Below are 18304 nucleotides of genomic sequence, written 5' to 3' on the forward strand. Positions count from 1 at the left end.
TATTATTACAATTATGACTAATACATTAACATTATTAAAATGTTTACTCATATTTGAATAGTATTACAATTATTATGAATATATCATGAGAATTATCACTACAATCTTTATTCCACTCAGGGTTGCCATGAACTGTAACCCGACACTCTTACCCGGACTATAACCTGCCGCAAGATGCGAGAACATTTAGCAGTAAAATCTTTTATTCTGAGCCCTTTTTAAGGACTTTCTGTCCAGGTGCTCAGTGTGCATGAAAAACCTGGAAAAGTCCTGGAAAAAGTTTGGGAAGCATAAATACAACCAGAAAGTTTTGGAAAAGTGATGTTAATCTGCCCCACAGATACCTGAATAATAGATTACACGTGGTTCAGAACAATCTTTAATAACTGATCTTTCCGCCACTTCAGCTTTTTATTCTCCTTTTTTTAATGTAAACACAGATGTCATGAACATTTTCATAAAGTCATTGGAAATGTAACGTGTGTTAAACTCTGAGCACTGAATGGTTACTAAATGTTCTAGAGATTCTTTAATTTTAAGATATGAGAAGTTTGCAGGATGACTACGTGAAACGATTCAAATGTGATATATTTGGTACGTGCTGTGCATTTGTAATGGATGCTTGTGAACTTGTGATTGGCAGGGCAACATCGATCCGGTGTGATCAGTTTGATTCAGTCCGTCTCCAGCGCCCTCGAAGATGACATGTAATAAAATGCTGGTTGCAAACTGCTGTCGCCTCTCTCGTGATTTGCCTGAACCTGAAGGTCTTGTTGGATCCGCTCCTTCCTTCTCTCTAGGAGGTCAAATACGACTGAGATCAGTTATTTGTCAGAACATCCAGCTCGAAACAGGCGCGCCTCCGTCTGAAGAGCCTCTTCTTTGCATCATGTCGACCCCCTCCTTTTCACATCCTGTCTCACGGACCAATGAGCTCACAGCGTCGCGATAGAGCGCTAAACAGAGCGGCTGACGCATGGAGCCAAATCCAGGCCAATAGTTTTGAACCTGAAAATTCAAGTTTTTGGTCTTGAACATTGAACAATTCAACAATGTATTTTAAATAAAATTAAGTGTATGAAAAGTTTTTGTTGGTTTAAATATGATTTAGATTCAGTTATTATTATTTTTTTTAGAATAAAATATATTTTTTCATTTTTCAGTAGCATATTTTCTACTTTCAATCTTTTTTTCAGGTTCAGACCTTTGGCCAGTGGTGTGGGGGGCGTGGTTTCAACTACAGGGGCGTGGTATCATGACTGTCAGCTTAACGAAGAAGGCTGACCACCTGCCTCAACGTTGCCTTCAAGAAACGTGGGTTCTGCGAACATTATGACTCACTCCTTTGCATACAGCATATTCACGTGATTGGCAGTAACACGGTTATGTTCAAGCTGTTCTAGACCACACTTTGCATGAATCTTAGTCAAAGAGCAACACACTTTGCCAGGTTGTGGCGTTCAAGGATCCCGCTATAACATCTGACGTTTCGTACTTCCGCACGCCACCTTGAACGCAGCGTGATTCTGCGATGGCGGCTGCTCCACCTGGTCGGGCTGCTGGCTCCAGCGGGCAGGTAAGACGTTTAACGTGTTTTGTATAGATACTAGAAAGGTTAAAATGACGACTGTAACATAGGGACGCCTTACAAAGCATTAACTAGATTTATTGAAATGTGTTTTATGCCAAAGCGGAAATTAAGTATAGTGCTAGTTAGCGTTAACTAGCTTAAAGCTATTAGCACGTGTTCCGTGATTTGTTTTCCTCTCGGTGGCCTCAGCTGCACAGAGCCTGATACATGTGCTCACAGAGGACCTCTCAGGAAGAAAGCAGGAACAGAGATGTCTTCTGTAGAACATGGCCAGTTTTTTTATTGAATATCATTGTTCATGTTCTTTAACGCATAGGTGTCGAACTCGAGGCTCGCCTCACTTTATGTGGCCAGCCACATGGTCGTTTTAAAATTATAGTCGATAAACTTTACATTGTGCAGTGACGACAGACTACATCTCCCACAATGCACGTCGTTTCCATATCGCCGTTTAACTAAAGATCCTTTGATGTGGCCCAGAGTGAAAATGAATTTGACTGATTTAAAGATAGTTTTATTAGTTCATGTTTTAAACTAATCTAATTTTCTTTATTATCATTTAGCTCTTTCCCTGGGTTTTTCCACAAGGAAAAGTTACCTTGGAAAGCGAGAGTTCCAGAGTCTAAAGACCTGTGGCACCTCGTCTACTAAAACCTGGAGGCCTTTTAGTTATGCATTCTTGTTAAACCTTCATTCAGAGACAACCCCAAGCTGAAGAGTTTGAACTCTAAACATGTCCAAGGATACGGACCATGAAGAGGTATTGCATACAGAGTTTTTAAACATGCCACTTTATTCTAGTGTTAGGCTTTTCTTCAAGCATGTAGACACCACTTAGACCACATGTTATTGTTCTTTTAGTTCTTCGGACTACTACAAATTGTCTATCCGAAGATGCAGAAGCTGACCGGAGGATGGCTTATGTACAAGGCTACAGGTGGAGAAAGCTTGCATGGATTCCGAGATGGCAGCAGAGGATTTTGAGGTAAATGTAGCTATGAAATGTGTGTGTGATGTTGCATTGTGCAAGTGCAACTTATTTTACATTTTGATTGTCCAGTGAGTTGTAACACAGCATATTTGTGACTGTTTATTATCATTATCTTAGGCAGGTCAAAGTGAGCTCCAGATAGCTGTTTGGGACAGTTGCTAATATTCAAACTGTTCCATCTTCATCAGAAAGTCCTGTCTGTTTGTGAAATTCCCACCACAGTTTCTAGAGATCCATGCTAGCATGTGTGGAGAAAGGTATTTGATATGTATGTTACTTGCAGTACTTTTTTCAATTAGTACTTATACATGTCTCCCTTGTGGTTTTTTATTTATAGGAGCAGAAGACCATGGGATGGCTGAGTCAACTGCCTGGACAATGGAGAAGAGCAGATCAAAAGGTAAATACTGTGTCTCGATACATAAACTTCTTTAGTTTTTTTATTCAACATTGTTAGTTAACATCCATTAGAAATTGAATATAACTCCATTCATTTACAGTAGTGACACATTTATGTACATTTCTTTAATGTATGTTACTTACAGTAGTTTTTCGATTACTACTTGCAGTACTTTTTTTCGATTAGTACTTATACATGTCTCCCTTGTGTTTTTTTATTTATAGGAGCAGAAGACCATGGGATGGCTGAGTCAACTGCCATGAGCCTGGACAATGGAGAAGAGCAGATCAAAAGGTAATTACTGTGTTGTGTCGATACATAAACTTCATCTGTCTCTGGGCATATGTCTCCGGGCATGTCACTGTGCATATGTCTCCGGGCATGTCACTGTGCATATGTCTCCGGGCATGTCACTGTGCATATGTCACTGTGCATATGTCTCCGGGCATGTCACTGTGCATATGTCTCCGGGCATGTCACTGTGCATATGTCTCCGGGCATGTCACTGTGCATATGTCTCCGGGCATGTCACTGTGCATCTGTCTCTGGGCATATGTCTCCGGGCATGTCACTGTGCATATGTCTCCGGGCATGTCACTGTGCATATGTCTCCGGGCATGTCACTGTGCATATGTCACTGTGCATATGTCTCCGGGCATATGTCTCTTATCTTGTTATAATTTGCATCAATGTGTTAAAGGTGCACGATACTTTTCTGTGAGCCGCTCGTCTGATGGTGAGGTCCAACACAACAGGCAGTCGGGTACACAACGAAGGTCGACGATGGAGCTGAGGATGAAAGTCAGAAGTTCTCCAGTCCTGTCTAGGCTGAAATTTAGGATGTTTCCGCTCCGGTCACTTTCTCTCTCGAACTCCACTACAACTCTACACCCCCTACGATCTGTTCCAGGATGACTCTCTCTGCCACCGCCTGCGACCCTCCTGCCGGGGGCAGCCCCAGGACCGCTGTCTCGAAGGTCTCCAAAAAATCACTGCACGTCGTCATTTTATGGAGCGCCACCCCCGTCCAAGGGGAAGGGTTTGGCGGAGCAGGGTGGAAATTATCATCGCTCTGTAGATTTTCCCTTTTACTCCTGCGGACACACCGGCAAGAACATGTCAAGACAGGTGTGAACCATTAGTCCCTGCAGTGGCTGGCCGAAAGTTGCCGGGAGTTCCATTCATCAACGCCCTCTGTGCTGCCACGGTTTAGGGTTTGCTCCCTTAGCCTTTGATTCTATCAAGAATCTGTACCGCAAGACAGTGGTTTTCAACTATGCATGGCAGGGGCGTCAAACCCTGAGGTAAAATGTCATACCCGCATACCATAAACATTTATATTATTATGATCATTAACAGAGCCACCCCCGTCCAAGGGGAAGGGTTTGGCGGAGCAGGGTGGAAATTATCATCGCTCTGTAGATTTTCCCTTTTACTCCTGCGGACACACCGGCAAGAACATGTCAAGACAGGTGTGAACCATTAGTCCCTGCAGTGGCTGGCCGAAAGTTGCCGGAAGTTCCATTCATCAACGCCCTCTGTGCTGCCACGGTTTAGGGTTTGCTCCCTTAGCCTTTGATTCTATCAAGAATCTGTACCGCAACACAGTGGTTTTCAACTATGCATGGCAGGGGCGTCAAACCCTGAGGTAAAATGTCATACCCGCATACCATAAACATTTATATTACTATGATCATTAACAGAGCCACCCCCGTCCAGGGGGATGCGTTCGGCGGAGCCACCCCCGTCCAGGGGGAAGGGTTCTGCGGAGCCACCGCCGTCCGGGCGGGGAGCTGTTCTTGGGAAAATCCTGAGCACCAGGATAAAAAACCCAACGTAGATGAATTGTAAATGAACAGCGCTTGTTTTTAGCCGTCATATAGATACCGTCACGGTAGCACATTCATCCACTGTAGGCACAACTACGGGCGCAATTTGGAGTCAAGTGTCTTGCCCAAGGACACATCGACATTGGCTACCAGAGCCGGGCAGTCTCCTATGGGAGAAGGGACGGGGAGGTGAGGGAGGAAGAGGCGTGCAACCTAGCTGAAGAATCAGTGTCCTCCAACTGTATTTTGCCATCTCCCTCTCTTTTTACCCTTCCCTCGGCTGCATCTTTCTTTTTAATTTGTCCAACTCAGTGTCTCTGTCTTGCATCCTTCTCCCAAAGATGCCAAGAGTCTTTTTCTTTAGTCTGAGACAGATGTCCTCCAGGATCTTGCGTTGATCTGTAAGCTGTTGGACCTCTGCTACAAGTAATTGGTTCTCCAGCTCCAACTGTTCGTTTTTGTTGAACTGCTCATTCAACCTATCCTCCGCAGCTCTGAGTTGTGAGTGAAAATTCTTTATGCTGGATCCCCACGACCTTTCTGTGTCGGCGAGCTGCCCCCTCAACCTTTCCTCCATAGATTTGCGATCTGAAAGCAAATCCTTCATGCGTGACTCCCAGCTCTTTTCACACTTGTCCTGCCAAGCCTTGTTGCATTGGACCATCAGGCTTTCGGAGTCAAGTTTCTCAGACGGACCTTGGATATCTTCCTCCACAGTTGTGGTTTCTAAGAGCAAATCCTCTGTGCAGCTCTTTTCTTTTAGTAAGCTCTTGCCTTCAAGGGCGTCACTCTTGCCTTCAAGGGCGTCACTCTTGCCTTCAAGGGCGTCACTCTTGCCTTCAAGGGCGTCACTCTTGCCTTCAAGGGCGTCTCTCATGTCCTGCCAGACCTTCTTCCTCTGACTGAACACCAGGGGGCCAAGTGTCTCACTGTGGATATCTTCCTCCACAGTTGTGTTTTCTAAGAGCAAATCCTCTGTGCAGCTCTTTAGTTTTGGTAAGCTCTTGCCTTCAAGGGCGTCACTCTTGCCTTCAAGGGCGTCACTCTTGCCTTCAAGGGCGTCACTCTTGCCTTCAAGGGCGTCTCTCATGTCCTGCCAGACCTTCTTCCTCTGACTGAACACCAGGGGGCCAAGTGTCTCACTCAGACTGTGGATCTTTCCCTCCAGAGCTGTGCGTTCTGAGAGCAGAGTATTTATGATGGACTGCGAGCTCTTTTCTTTCTGCTCAAGAGCGTCATATTTGTCCTGCAAGACCTTGTTGTTCCGACTGAACACCAGGGGGTCAAGTGTCTCACTCAGACTGCGGATCTTTCCCTCCAGATCCTTTATGATGGACTGCAAGCTCTTTTCTTTCTGGACGCTCTTCTGCTCAAGAGCGACATATTTGTCCAGCTGGCTTTTCTCACTGAGACTAATGTGTGTGCTGTTGATCTGCAGGAGCGTCTTTGTCAGAGACCTGATTGTATCTTTAGCACAAAAAAGACTCCATTCTAGTTGTTCTACATATGGGGTGTTCTGAGATTGGTCCTGAAGTCGACCAGCCCCGTTTCTCTGGCTATTATCTCTATCTGTAGACATGACCCTAGCAGATTGGAGAGTTGCGGCGAATACTTTGGCTGCGTCACTTGAAAAATATTCGCGGTCTATTAAAGACTTGGGCTTTCCTCTCTTGAAGATATTAGTGGTCCAGTAAAATAGGTGTTGGTCACTGTAGGGAATCAAACACTGAAAAAAAAAAGTGTTGAGAATGAAGAATTTTCTCTTGTATACAGTAGACTATAAGTGTGCACATCAAAGCCACTGATGATGTCACAAAGTCAAGTGGCTTTGATTGGAATGTCACAGAATTCCATCACTGACAAGCCCAACCCTAAGGGGGTTTCCCAAGGCTGTTCCCTAAGGGGGTTTCCAGCCCCACAGAACCAACAATGACCTCACACCAGATGCCCCGCCCCCCCACTTATTATTTAAATGAATACTGTCAATCACAAGGTAGCCCCGCCCCCCCACTTATTATTTAAATGAATACTGTCAATCACAAGGTAGCCCCGCCCTAAAGCATATAATACATTCAAATTATGAAAAAGGTGTACTATATTTAAATATAATTACAATTATTATATATACACTATTATTATTAATCATAATAATTATAATTTATATATATATATAATTATATATAATATTAATTATATATTGTGTTCATTGCCTATATGGCATTGTCTCCTTTGCCTCATGTATTTTCTGAAATGTTTACTTGTATTGAAGTTATGTTTTTATCTTGCTTCTATGTAGAGCACCTTGTAAACTCTGGTTTTAAAGGTGCTATATAAATACATGTATTATTATTATTACTATTATTATTACAATTATGACTAATACATTAACATTATTAAAATGTTTACTCATATTTGAATAGTATTACAATTATTATGAATATATCATGAGAATTATGACTACAATCTTTATTCCACTCAGGGTTGCCATGAACTGTAACCCGACACTCTTACCCGGACTATAACCTGCCGCAAGATGCGAGAACATTTAGCAGTAAAATCTTTTATTCTGAGCCCTTTTTTAAGGACTTTCTGTCCAGGTGCTCAGTGTGCATGAAAAACCTGGAAAAGTCCTGGAAAAAGTTTGGGAAGCATAAATACAACCAGAAAGTTTTGGAAAAGTGATGTTAATCTGCCCCACAGATACCTGAATAATAGATTACACGTGGTTCAGAACAATCTTTAATAACTGATCTTTCCGCCACTTCAGCTTTTTATTCTCCTTTTTTTAATGTAAACACAGATGTCATGAACATTTTCATAAAGTCATTGGAAATGTAACGTGTGTTAAACTCTGAGCACTGAACGGTTACTAAATGTTCTAGAGATTCTTTAATTTTAAGATATGAGAAGTTTGCAGGATGACTACGTGAAACGATTCAAATGTGATATATTTGGTACGTGCTGTGCATTTGTAATGGATGCTTGTGAACTTGTGATTGGCAGGGCAACATCGATCCGGTGTGATCAGTTTGATTCAGTCCGTCTCCAGCGCCCTCGAAGATGACATGTAATAAAATGCTGGTTGCAAACTGCTGTCGCCTCTCTCGTGATTTGCCTGAACCTGAAGGTCTTGTTGGATCCGCTCCTTCCTTCTCTCTAGGAGGTCAAATACGACTGAGATCAGTTATTTGTCAGAACATCCAGCTCGAAACAGGCGCGCCTCCGTCTGAAGAGCCTCTTCTTTGCATCATGTCGACCCCCTCCTTTTCACATCCTGTCTCACGGACCAATGAGCTCACAGCGTCGCGATAGAGCGCTAAACAGAGCGGCTGACGCATGGAGCCAAATCCAGGCCAATAGTTTTGAACCTGAAAATTCAAGTTTTTGGTCTTGAACAATTCAACAATGTATTTTAAATAAAATTAAGTGTATGAAAAGTTTTTGTTGGTTTAAATATGATTTAGATTCAGTTATTATTATTATTTTTAGAATAAAATATATTTTTTCATTTTTCAGTAGCATATTTTCTACTTTCAATCTTTTTTTCAGGTTCAGACCTTTGGCCAGTGGTGTGGGGGGCGTGGTTTCAACTACAGGGGCGTGGTATCATGACTGTCAGCTTAACGAAGAAGGCTGACCACCTGCCTCAACGTTGCCTTCAAGAAACGTGGGTTCTGCGAACATTATGACTCACTCCTTTGCATACAGCATATTCACGTGATTGGCAGTAACACGGTTATGTTCAAGCTGTTCTAGACCACACTTTGCATGAATCTTAGTCAAAGAGCAACACACTTTGCCAGGTTGTGGCGTTCAAGGATCCCGCTATAACATCTGACGTTTCGTACTTCCGCACGCCACCTTGAACGCAGCGTGATTCTGCGATGGCGGCTGCTCCACCTGGTCGGGCTGCTGGCTCCAGCGGGCAGGTAAGACGTTTAACGTGTTTTGTATAGATACTAGAAAGGTTAAAATGACGACTGTAACATAGGGACGCGTTACAAAGCATTAACTAGATTTATTGAAATGTGTTTTATGCCAAAGCGGAAATTAAGTATAGTGCTAGTTAGCGTTAACTAGCTTAAAGCTATTAGCACGTGTTCCGTGATTTGTTTTCCTCTCGGTGGCCTCAGCTGCACAGAGCCTGATACATGTGCTCACAGAGGACCTCTCAGGAAGAAAGCAGGAACAGAGATGTCTTCTGTAGAACATGGCCAGTTTTTTTATTGAATATCATTGTTCATGTTCTTTAACGCATAGGTGTCGAACTCGAGGCTCGCCTCACTTTATGTGGCCAGCCACATGGTCGTTTTAAAATTATAGTCGATAAACTTTACATTGTGCAGTGACGACAGACTACATCTCCCACAATGCACGTCGTTTCCATATCGCCGTTTAACTAAAGATCCTTTGATGTGGCCCAGAGTGAAAATGAGTTTGACTGATTTAAAGATAGTTTTATTAGTTCATGTTTTAAACTAATCTAATTTTCTTTATTATCATTTAGCTCTTTCCCTGGGTTTTTCCACAAGGAAAAGTTACCTTGGAAAGCGAGAGTTCCAGAGTCTAAAGACCTGTGGCACCTCGTCTACTAAAACCTGGAGGCCTTTTAGTTATGCATTCTTGTTAAACCGTCATTCAGAGACAACCCCAAGCTGAAGAGTTTGAACTCTAAACATGTCCAAGGATACGGACCATGAAGAGGTATTGCATACAGAGTTTTTAAACATGCCACTTTATTCTAGTGTTAGGCTTTTCTTCAAGCATGTAGACACCACTTAGACCACATGTTATTGTTCTTTTAGTTCTTCGGACTACTACAAATTGTCTATCCGAAGATGCAGAAGCTGACCGGAGGATGGCTTATGTACAAGGCTACAGGTGGAGAAAGCTTGCATGGATTCCGAGATGGCAGCAGAGGATTTTGAGGTAAATGTAGCTATGAAATGTGTGTGTGACGTTGCATTGTGCAAGTGCAACTTATTTTACATTTTGATTGTTGTCCAGTGAGTTGTAACACAGCATATTTGTGACTGTTTATTATCATTATCTTAGGCAGGTCAAAGTGAGCTCCAGATAGCTGTTTGGGACAGTTGCTAATATTCAAACTGTTCCATCTTCATCAGAAAGTCCTGTCTGTTTGTGAAATTCCCACCACAGTTTCTAGAGATCCATGCTAGCATGTGTGGAGAAAGGTATTTGATATGTATGTTACTTGCAGTACTTTTTTCAATTAGTACTTATACATGTCTCCCTTGTGGTTTTTTATTTATAGGAGCAGAAGACCATGGGATGGCTGAGTCAACTGCCTGGACAATGGAGAAGAGCAGATCAAAAGGTAAATACTGTGTCTCGATACATAAACTTCTTTAGTTTTTTTTATTCAACATTGTTAGTTAACATCCATTAGAAATTGAATATAACTCCATTCATTTACAGTAGTGACACATTTATGTACATTTCTTTAATGTATGTTACTTACAGTAGTTTTTCGATTACTACTTGCAGTACTTTTTTTCGATTAGTACTTATACATGTCTCCCTTGTGTTTTTTTATTTATAGGAGCAGAAGACCATGGGATGGCTGAGTCAACTGCCATGAGCCTGGACAATGGAGAAGAGCAGATCAAAAGGTAATTACTGTGTTGTGTCGATACATAAACTTCATCTGTCTCTGGGCATATGTCTCCGGGCATGTCACTGTGCATATGTCTCCGGGCATGTCACTGTGCATATGTCTCCGGGCATGTCACTGTGCATATGTCACTGTGCATATGTCTCCGGGCATGTCACTGTGCATATGTCTCCGGGCATGTCACTGTGCATATGTCTCCGGGCATGTCACTGTGCATATGTCTCCGGGCATGTCACTGTGCATCTGTCACTGTGCATATGTCTCCGGGCATGTCACTGTGCATATGTCTCCGGGCATGTCACTGTGCATCTGTCTCTGGGCATATGTCTCCGGGCATGTCACTGTGCATATGTCTCCGGGCATGTCACTGTGCATATGTCTCCGGGCATGTCACTGTGCATATGTCTCCGGGCATGTCACTGTGCATATGTCTCCGGGCATGTCACTGTGCATATGTCTCCGGGCATGTCACTGTGCATATGTCACTGTGCATATGTCTCCGGGCATATGTCTCTTATCTTGTTATAATTTGCATCAATGTGTTAAAGGTGCACGATACTTTTCTGTGAGCCGCTCGTCTGATGGTGAGGTCCAACACAACAGGCAGTCGGGTACACAACGAAGGTCGACGATGGAGCTGAGGATGAAAGTCAGAAGTTCTCCAGTCCTGTCTAGGCTGAAATTTAGGATGTTTCCGCTCCGGTCACTTTCTCTCTCGAACTCCACTACAACTCTACACCCCCTACGATCTGTTCCAGGATGACTCTCTCTGCCACCGCCTGCGACCCTCCTGCCGGGGGCAGCCCCAGGACCGCTGTCTCGAAGGTCTCCAAAAAATCACTGCACGTCGTCATTTTATGGAGCGCCACCCCCGTCCAGGGGGAAGGGTTTGGCGGAGCAGGGTGGAAATTATCATCGCTCTGTAGATTTTCCCTTTTACTCCTGCGGACACACCGGCAAGAACATGTCAAGACAGGTGTGAACCATTAGTCCCTGCAGTGGCTGGCCGAAAGTTGCCGGGAGTTCCATTCATCAACGCCCTCTGTGCTGCCACGGTTTAGGGTTTGCTCCCTTAGCCTTTGATTCTATCAAGAATCTGTACCGCAAGACAGTGGTTTTCAACTATGCATGGCAGGGGCGTCAAACCCTGAGGTAAAATGTCATACCCGCATACCATAAACATTTATATTACTATGATCATTAACAGAGCCACCCCGTCCAGGGGGATGCGTTCGGCGGAGCCACCCCCGTCCAGGGGGAAGGGTTCTGCGGAGCCACCGCCGTCCGGGCGGGGAGCTGTTCTTGGGAAAATCCTGAGCACCAGGATAAAAAACCCAACCTAGATGAATTGTAAATGAACAGCGCTTGTTTTTAGCCGTCATAGATACCGTCACGGTAGCACATTCATCCACTGTAGGCACAACTACGGGCGCAATTTGGAGTCAAGTGTCTTGCCCAAGGACACATCGACATTGGCTACCAGAGCCGGGCAGTCTCCTATGGGAGAAGGGACGGGGAGGTGAGGGAGGAAGAGGCGTGCAACCTAGCTGAAGAATCAGTGTCCTCCAACTGTATTTTGCCATCTCCCTCTCTTTTTACCCTTCCCTCGGCTGCATCTTTCTTTTTAATTTGTCCAACTCAGTGTCTCTGTCTTGCATCCTTCTCCCAAAGATGCCAAGAGTCTTTTTCTTTAGTCTGAGACAGATGTCCTCCAGGATCTTGCGTTGATCTGTAAGCTGTTGGACCTCTGCTACAAGTAATTGGTTCTCCAGCTCCAACTGTTCGTTTTTGTTGAACTGCTCATTCAACCTATCCTCCGCAGCTCTGAGTTGTGAGTGAAAATTCTTTATGCTGGATCCCCACGACCTTTCTGTGTCGGCGAGCTGCCCCCTCAACCTTTCCTCCATAGATTTGCGATCTGAAAGCAAATCCTTCATGCGTGACTCCCAGCTCTTTTCACACTTGTCCTGCCAAGCCTTGTTGCATTGGACCATCAGGCTTTCGGAGTCAAGTTTCTCAGACGGACCTTGGATATCTTCCTCCACAGTTGTAGTTTCTAAGAGCAAATCCTCTGTGCAGCTCTTTTCTTTTAGTAAGCTCTTGCCTTCAAGGGCGTCACTCTTGCCTTCAAGGGCGTCACTCTTGCCTTCAAGGGCGTCTCTCTTGCCTTCAAGGGCGTCACTCTTGCCTTCAAGGGCGTCTCTCATGTCCTGCCAGACCTTCTTCCTCTGACTGAACACCAGGGGGCCAAGTGTCTCACTGTGGATATCTTCCTCCACAGTTGTGTTTTCTAAGAGCAAATCCTCTGTGCAGCTCTTTAGTTTTGGTAAGCTCTTGCCTTCAAGGGCGTCACTCTTGCCTTCAAGGGCGTCACTCTTGCCTTCAAGGGCGTCTCTCATGTCCTGCCAGACCTTCTTCCTCTGACTGAACACCAGGGGGCCAAGTGTCTCACTCAGACTGTGGATCTTTCCCTCCAGAGCTGTGCGTTCTGAGAGCAGAGTATTTATGATGGACTGCGAGCTCTTTTCTTTCTGCTCAAGAGCGTCATATTTGTCCTGCAAGACCTTGTTGTTCCGACTGAACACCAGGGGGTCAAGTGTCTCACTCAGACTGCGGATCTTTCCCTCCAGATCCTTTATGATGGACTGCAAGCTCTTTTCTTTCTGGACGCTCTTCTGCTCAAGAGCGACATATTTGTCCAGCTGGCTTTTCTCACTGAGACTAATGTGTGTGCTGTTGATCTGCAGGAGCGTCTTTGTCAGAGACCTGATTGTATCTTTAGCACAAAAAAGACTCCATTCTAGTTGTTCTACATATGGGGTGTTCTGAGATTGGTCCTGAAGTCGACCAGCCCCGTTTCTCTGGCTATTATCTCTATCTGTAGACATGACCCTAGCAGATTGGAGAGTTGCGGCGAATACTTTGGCTGCGTCACTTGAAAAATATTCGCGGTCTATTAAAGACTTGGGCTTTCCTCTCTTGAAGATATTAGTGGTCCAGTAAAATAGGTGTTGGTCACTGTAGGGAATCAAACACTGAAAAAAAAAAGTGTTGAGAATGAAGAATTTTCTCTTGTACACAGTAGACTATAAGTGTGCACATCAAAGCCACTGATGATGTCACAAAGTCAAGTGGCTTTGATTGGAATGTCACAGAATTCCATCACTGACAAGCCCAACCCTAAGGGGGTTTCCCAAGGCTGTTCCCTAAGGGGGTTTCCAGCCCCACAGAACCAACAATGACCTCACACCAGATGCCCCGCCCCCCCACTTATTATTTAAATGAATACTGTCAATCACAAGGTAGCCCCGCCCCCCCACTTATTATTTAAATGAATACTGTCAATCACAAGGTAGCCCCGCCCTAAAGCATATAATACATTCAAATTATGAAAAAGGTGTACTATATTTAAATATAATTACAATTATTATATATACACTATTATTATTATAAATTATTATTAATCATAATAATTATAATTTATATATATATATAATTATATATAATATTATTAATTATATATTGTGTTCATTGCCTATATGGCATTGTCTCCTTTGCCTCATGTATTTTCTGAAATGTTTACTTGTATTGACGTTATGTTTTTATCTTGCTTCTATGTAGAGCACCTTGTAAACTCTGGTTTTAAAGGTGCTATATAAATACATGTATTATTACTATTATTATTACAATTATGACTAATACATTAACATTATTAAAATGTTTACTCATATTTGAATAGTATTACAATTATTATGAATATATCATGAGAATTATCACTACAATCTTTATTCCACTCAGGGTTGCCATGAACTGTAACCCGACACTCTTACCCGGACTATAACCTGCCGCAAGATGCGAGAACATTTAGCAGTAAAATCTTTTATTCTGAGCCCTTTTTAAGGACTTTCTGTCCAGGTGCTCAGTGTGCATGAAAAACCTGGAAAAGTCCTGGAAAAAGTTTGGGAAGCATAAATACAACCAGAAAGTTTTGGAAAAGTGATGTTAATCTGCCCCACAGATACCTGAATAATAGATTACACGTGGTTCAGAACAATCTTTAATAACTGATCTTTCCGCCACTTCAGCTTTTTATTCTCCTTTTTTTAATGTAAACACAGATGTCATGAACATTTTCATAAAGTCATTGGAAATGTAACGTGTGTTAAACTCTGAGCACTGAATGGTTACTAAATGTTCTAGAGATTCTTTAATTTTAAGATATGAGAAGTTTGCAGGATGACTACGTGAAACGATTCAAATGTGATATATTTGGTACGTGCTGTGCATTTGTAATGGATGCTTGTGAACTTGTGATTGGCAGGGCAACATCGATCCGGTGTGATCAGTTTGATTCAGTCCGTCTCCAGCGCCCTCGAAGATGACATGTAATAAAATGCTGGTTGCAAACTGCTGTCGCCTCTCTCGTGATTTGCCTGAACCTGAAGGTCTTGTTGGATCCGCTCCTTCCTTCTCTCTAGGAGGTCAAATACGACTGAGATCAGTTATTTGTCAGAACATCCAGCTCGAAACAGGCGCGCCTCCGTCTGAAGAGCCTCTTCTTTGCATCATGTCGACCCCCTCCTTTTCACATCCTGTCTCACGGACCAATGAGCTCACAGCGTCGCGATAGAGCGCTAAACAGAGCGGCTGACGCATGGAGCCAAATCCAGGCCAATAGTTTTGAACCTGAAAATTCAAGTTTTTGGTCTTGAACATTGAACAATTCAACAATGTATTTTAAATAAAATTAAGTGTATGAAAAGTTTTTGTTGGTTTAAATATGATTTAGATTCAGTTATTATTATTTTTTTTAGAATAAAATATATTTTTTCATTTTTCAGTAGCATATTTTCTACTTTCAATCTTTTTTTCAGGTTCAGACCTTTGGCCAGTGGTGTGGGGGGCGTGGTTTCAACTACAGGGGCGTGGTATCATGACTGTCAGCTTAACGAAGAAGGCTGACCACCTGCCTCAACGTTGCCTTCAAGAAACGTGGGTTCTGCGAACATTATGACTCACTCCTTTGCATACAGCATATTCACGTGATTGGCAGTAACACGGTTATGTTCAAGCTGTTCTAGACCACACTTTGCATGAATCTTAGTCAAAGAGCAACACACTTTGCCAGGTTGTGGCGTTCAAGGATCCCGCTATAACATCTGACGTTTCGTACTTCCGCACGCCACCTTGAACGCAGCGTGATTCTGCGATGGCGGCTGCTCCACCTGGTCGGGCTGCTGGCTCCAGCGGGCAGGTAAGACGTTTAACGTGTTTTGTATAGATACTAGAAAGGTTAAAATGACGACTGTAACATAGGGACGCCTTACAAAGCATTAACTAGATTTATTGAAATGTGTTTTATGCCAAAGCGGAAATTAAGTATAGTGCTAGTTAGCGTTAACTAGCTTAAAGCTATTAGCACGTGTTCCGTGATTTGTTTTCCTCTCGGTGGCCTCAGCTGCACAGAGCCTGATACATGTGCTCACAGAGGACCTCTCAGGAAGAAAGCAGGAACAGAGATGTCTTCTGTAGAACATGGCCAGTTTTTTTATTGAATATCATTGTTCATGTTCTTTAACGCATAGGTGTCGAACTCGAGGCTCGCCTCACTTTATGTGGCCAGCCACATGGTCGTTTTAAAATTATAGTCGATAAACTTTACATTGTGCAGTGACGACAGACTACATCTCCCACAATGCACGTCGTTTCCATATCGCCGTTTAACTAAAGATCCTTTGATGTGGCCCAGAGTGAAAATGAATTTGACTGATTTAAAGATAGTTTTATTAGTTCATGTTTTAAACTAATCTAATTTTCTTTATTATCATTTAGCTCTTTCCCTGGGTTTTTCCACAAGGAAAAGTTACCTTGGAAAGCGAGAGTTCCAGAGTCTAAAGACCTGTGGCACCTCGTCTACTAAAACCTGGAGGCCTTTTAGTTATGCATTCTTGTTAAACCTTCATTCAGAGACAACCCCAAGCTGAAGAGTTTGAACTCTAAACATGTCCAAGGATACGGACCATGAAGAGGTATTGCATACAGAGTTTTTAAACATGCCACTTTATTCTAGTGTTAGGCTTTTCTTCAAGCATGTAGACACCACTTAGACCACATGTTATTGTTCTTTTAGTTCTTCGGACTACTACAAATTGTCTATCCGAAGATGCAGAAGCTGACCGGAGGATGGCTTATGTACAAGGCTACAGGTGGAGAAAGCTTGCATGGATTCCGAGATGGCAGCAGAGGATTTTGAGGTAAATGTAGCTATGAAATGTGTGTGTGATGTTGCATTGTGCAAGTGCAACTTATTTTACATTTTGATTGTCCAGTGAGTTGTAACACAGCATATTTGTGACTGTTTATTATCATTATCTTAGGCAGGTCAAAGTGAGCTCCAGATAGCTGTTTGGGACAGTTGCTAATATTCAAACTGTTCCATCTTCATCAGAAAGTCCTGTCTGTTTGTGAAATTCCCACCACAGTTTCTAGAGATCCATGCTAGCATGTGTGGAGAAAGGTATTTGATATGTATGTTACTTGCAGTACTTTTTTCAATTAGTACTTATACATGTCTCCCTTGTGGTTTTTTATTTATAGGAGCAGAAGACCATGGGATGGCTGAGTCAACTGCCTGGACAATGGAGAAGAGCAGATCAAAAGGTAAATACTGTGTCTCGATACATAAACTTCTTTAGTTTTTTTATTCAACATTGTTAGTTAACATCCATTAGAAATTGAATATAACTCCATTCATTTACAGTAGTGACACATTTATGTACATTTCTTTAATGTATGTTACTTACAGTAGTTTTTCGATTACTACTTGCAGTACTTTTTTTCGATTAGTACTTATACATGTCTCCCTTGTGTTTTTTTATTTATAGGAGCAGAAGACCATGGGATGGCTGAGTCAACTGCCATGAGCCTGGACAATGGAGAAGAGCAGATCAAAAGGTAATTACTGTGTTGTGTCGATACATAAACTTCATCTGTCTCTGGGCATATGTCTCCGGGCATGTCACTGTGCATATGTCTCCGGGCATGTCACTGTGCATATGTCTCCGGGCATGTCACTGTGCATATGTCACTGTGCATATGTCTCCGGGCATGTCACTGTGCATATGTCTCCGGGCATGTCACTGTGCATATGTCTCCGGGCATGTCACTGTGCATATGTCTCCGGGCATGTCACTGTGCATCTGTCTCTGGGCATATGTCTCCGGGCATGTCACTGTGCATATGTCTCCGGGCATGTCACTGTGCATATGTCTCCGGGCATGTCACTGTGCATATGTCACTGTGCATATGTCTCCGGGCATATGTCTCTTATCTTGTTATAATTTGCATCAATGTGTTAAAGGTGCACGATACTTTTCTGTGAGCCGCTCGTCTGATGGTGAGGTCCAACACAACAGGCAGTCGGGTACACAACGAAGGTCGACGATGGAGCTGAGGATGAAAGTCAGAAGTTCTCCAGTCCTGTCTAGGCTGAAATTTAGGATGTTTCCGCTCCGGTCACTTTCTCTCTCGAACTCCACTACAACTCTACACCCCCTACGATCTGTTCCAGGATGACTCTCTCTGCCACCGCCTGCGACCCTCCTGCCGGGGGCAGCCCCAGGACCGCTGTCTCGAAGGTCTCCAAAAAATCACTGCACGTCGTCATTTTATGGAGCGCCACCCCCGTCCAAGGGGAAGGGTTTGGCGGAGCAGGGTGGAAATTATCATCGCTCTGTAGATTTTCCCTTTTACTCCTGCGGACACACCGGCAAGAACATGTCAAGACAGGTGTGAACCATTAGTCCCTGCAGTGGCTGGCCGAAAGTTGCCGGGAGTTCCATTCATCAACGCCCTCTGT

At 43.3% G+C, this 18304-nt stretch overlaps 3 long non-coding RNA genes across 3 annotated transcripts; all 3 read left to right on the top strand.

The window, feature by feature from the left end:
• Positions 1 to 1250: 1250 nt before the first annotated feature.
• Positions 1251 to 4002, top strand: LOC117728187. The gene is made up of 6 exons (XR_004609099.1): positions 1251 to 1576; positions 2155 to 2351; positions 2453 to 2576; positions 2920 to 2982; positions 3207 to 3276; positions 3683 to 4002. It is a non-coding gene; the product is annotated as an uncharacterized LOC117728187 (long non-coding RNA).
• A 4412-nt stretch (positions 4003 to 8414) lies between these two features.
• On the top strand, positions 8415 to 11608 carry LOC117728195. Its single transcript, XR_004609109.1, has 6 exons — positions 8415 to 8740; positions 9319 to 9515; positions 9617 to 9740; positions 10087 to 10149; positions 10375 to 10444; positions 10995 to 11608. It is a non-coding gene; the product is annotated as an uncharacterized LOC117728195 (long non-coding RNA).
• Positions 11609 to 15374: 3766 nt separating this feature from the next.
• Positions 15375 to 18126, top strand: LOC117728188. The gene is made up of 6 exons (XR_004609100.1): positions 15375 to 15700; positions 16279 to 16475; positions 16577 to 16700; positions 17044 to 17106; positions 17331 to 17400; positions 17807 to 18126. It is a non-coding gene; the product is annotated as an uncharacterized LOC117728188 (long non-coding RNA).
• Positions 18127 to 18304: the final 178 nt, after the last annotated feature.

The sequence above is a fragment of the Cyclopterus lumpus genome, chromosome 25, assembly GCF_009769545.1.
Source record: "Cyclopterus lumpus isolate fCycLum1 chromosome 25, fCycLum1.pri, whole genome shotgun sequence".
Lineage (NCBI taxonomy): Eukaryota > Metazoa > Chordata > Actinopteri > Perciformes > Cyclopteridae > Cyclopterus > Cyclopterus lumpus.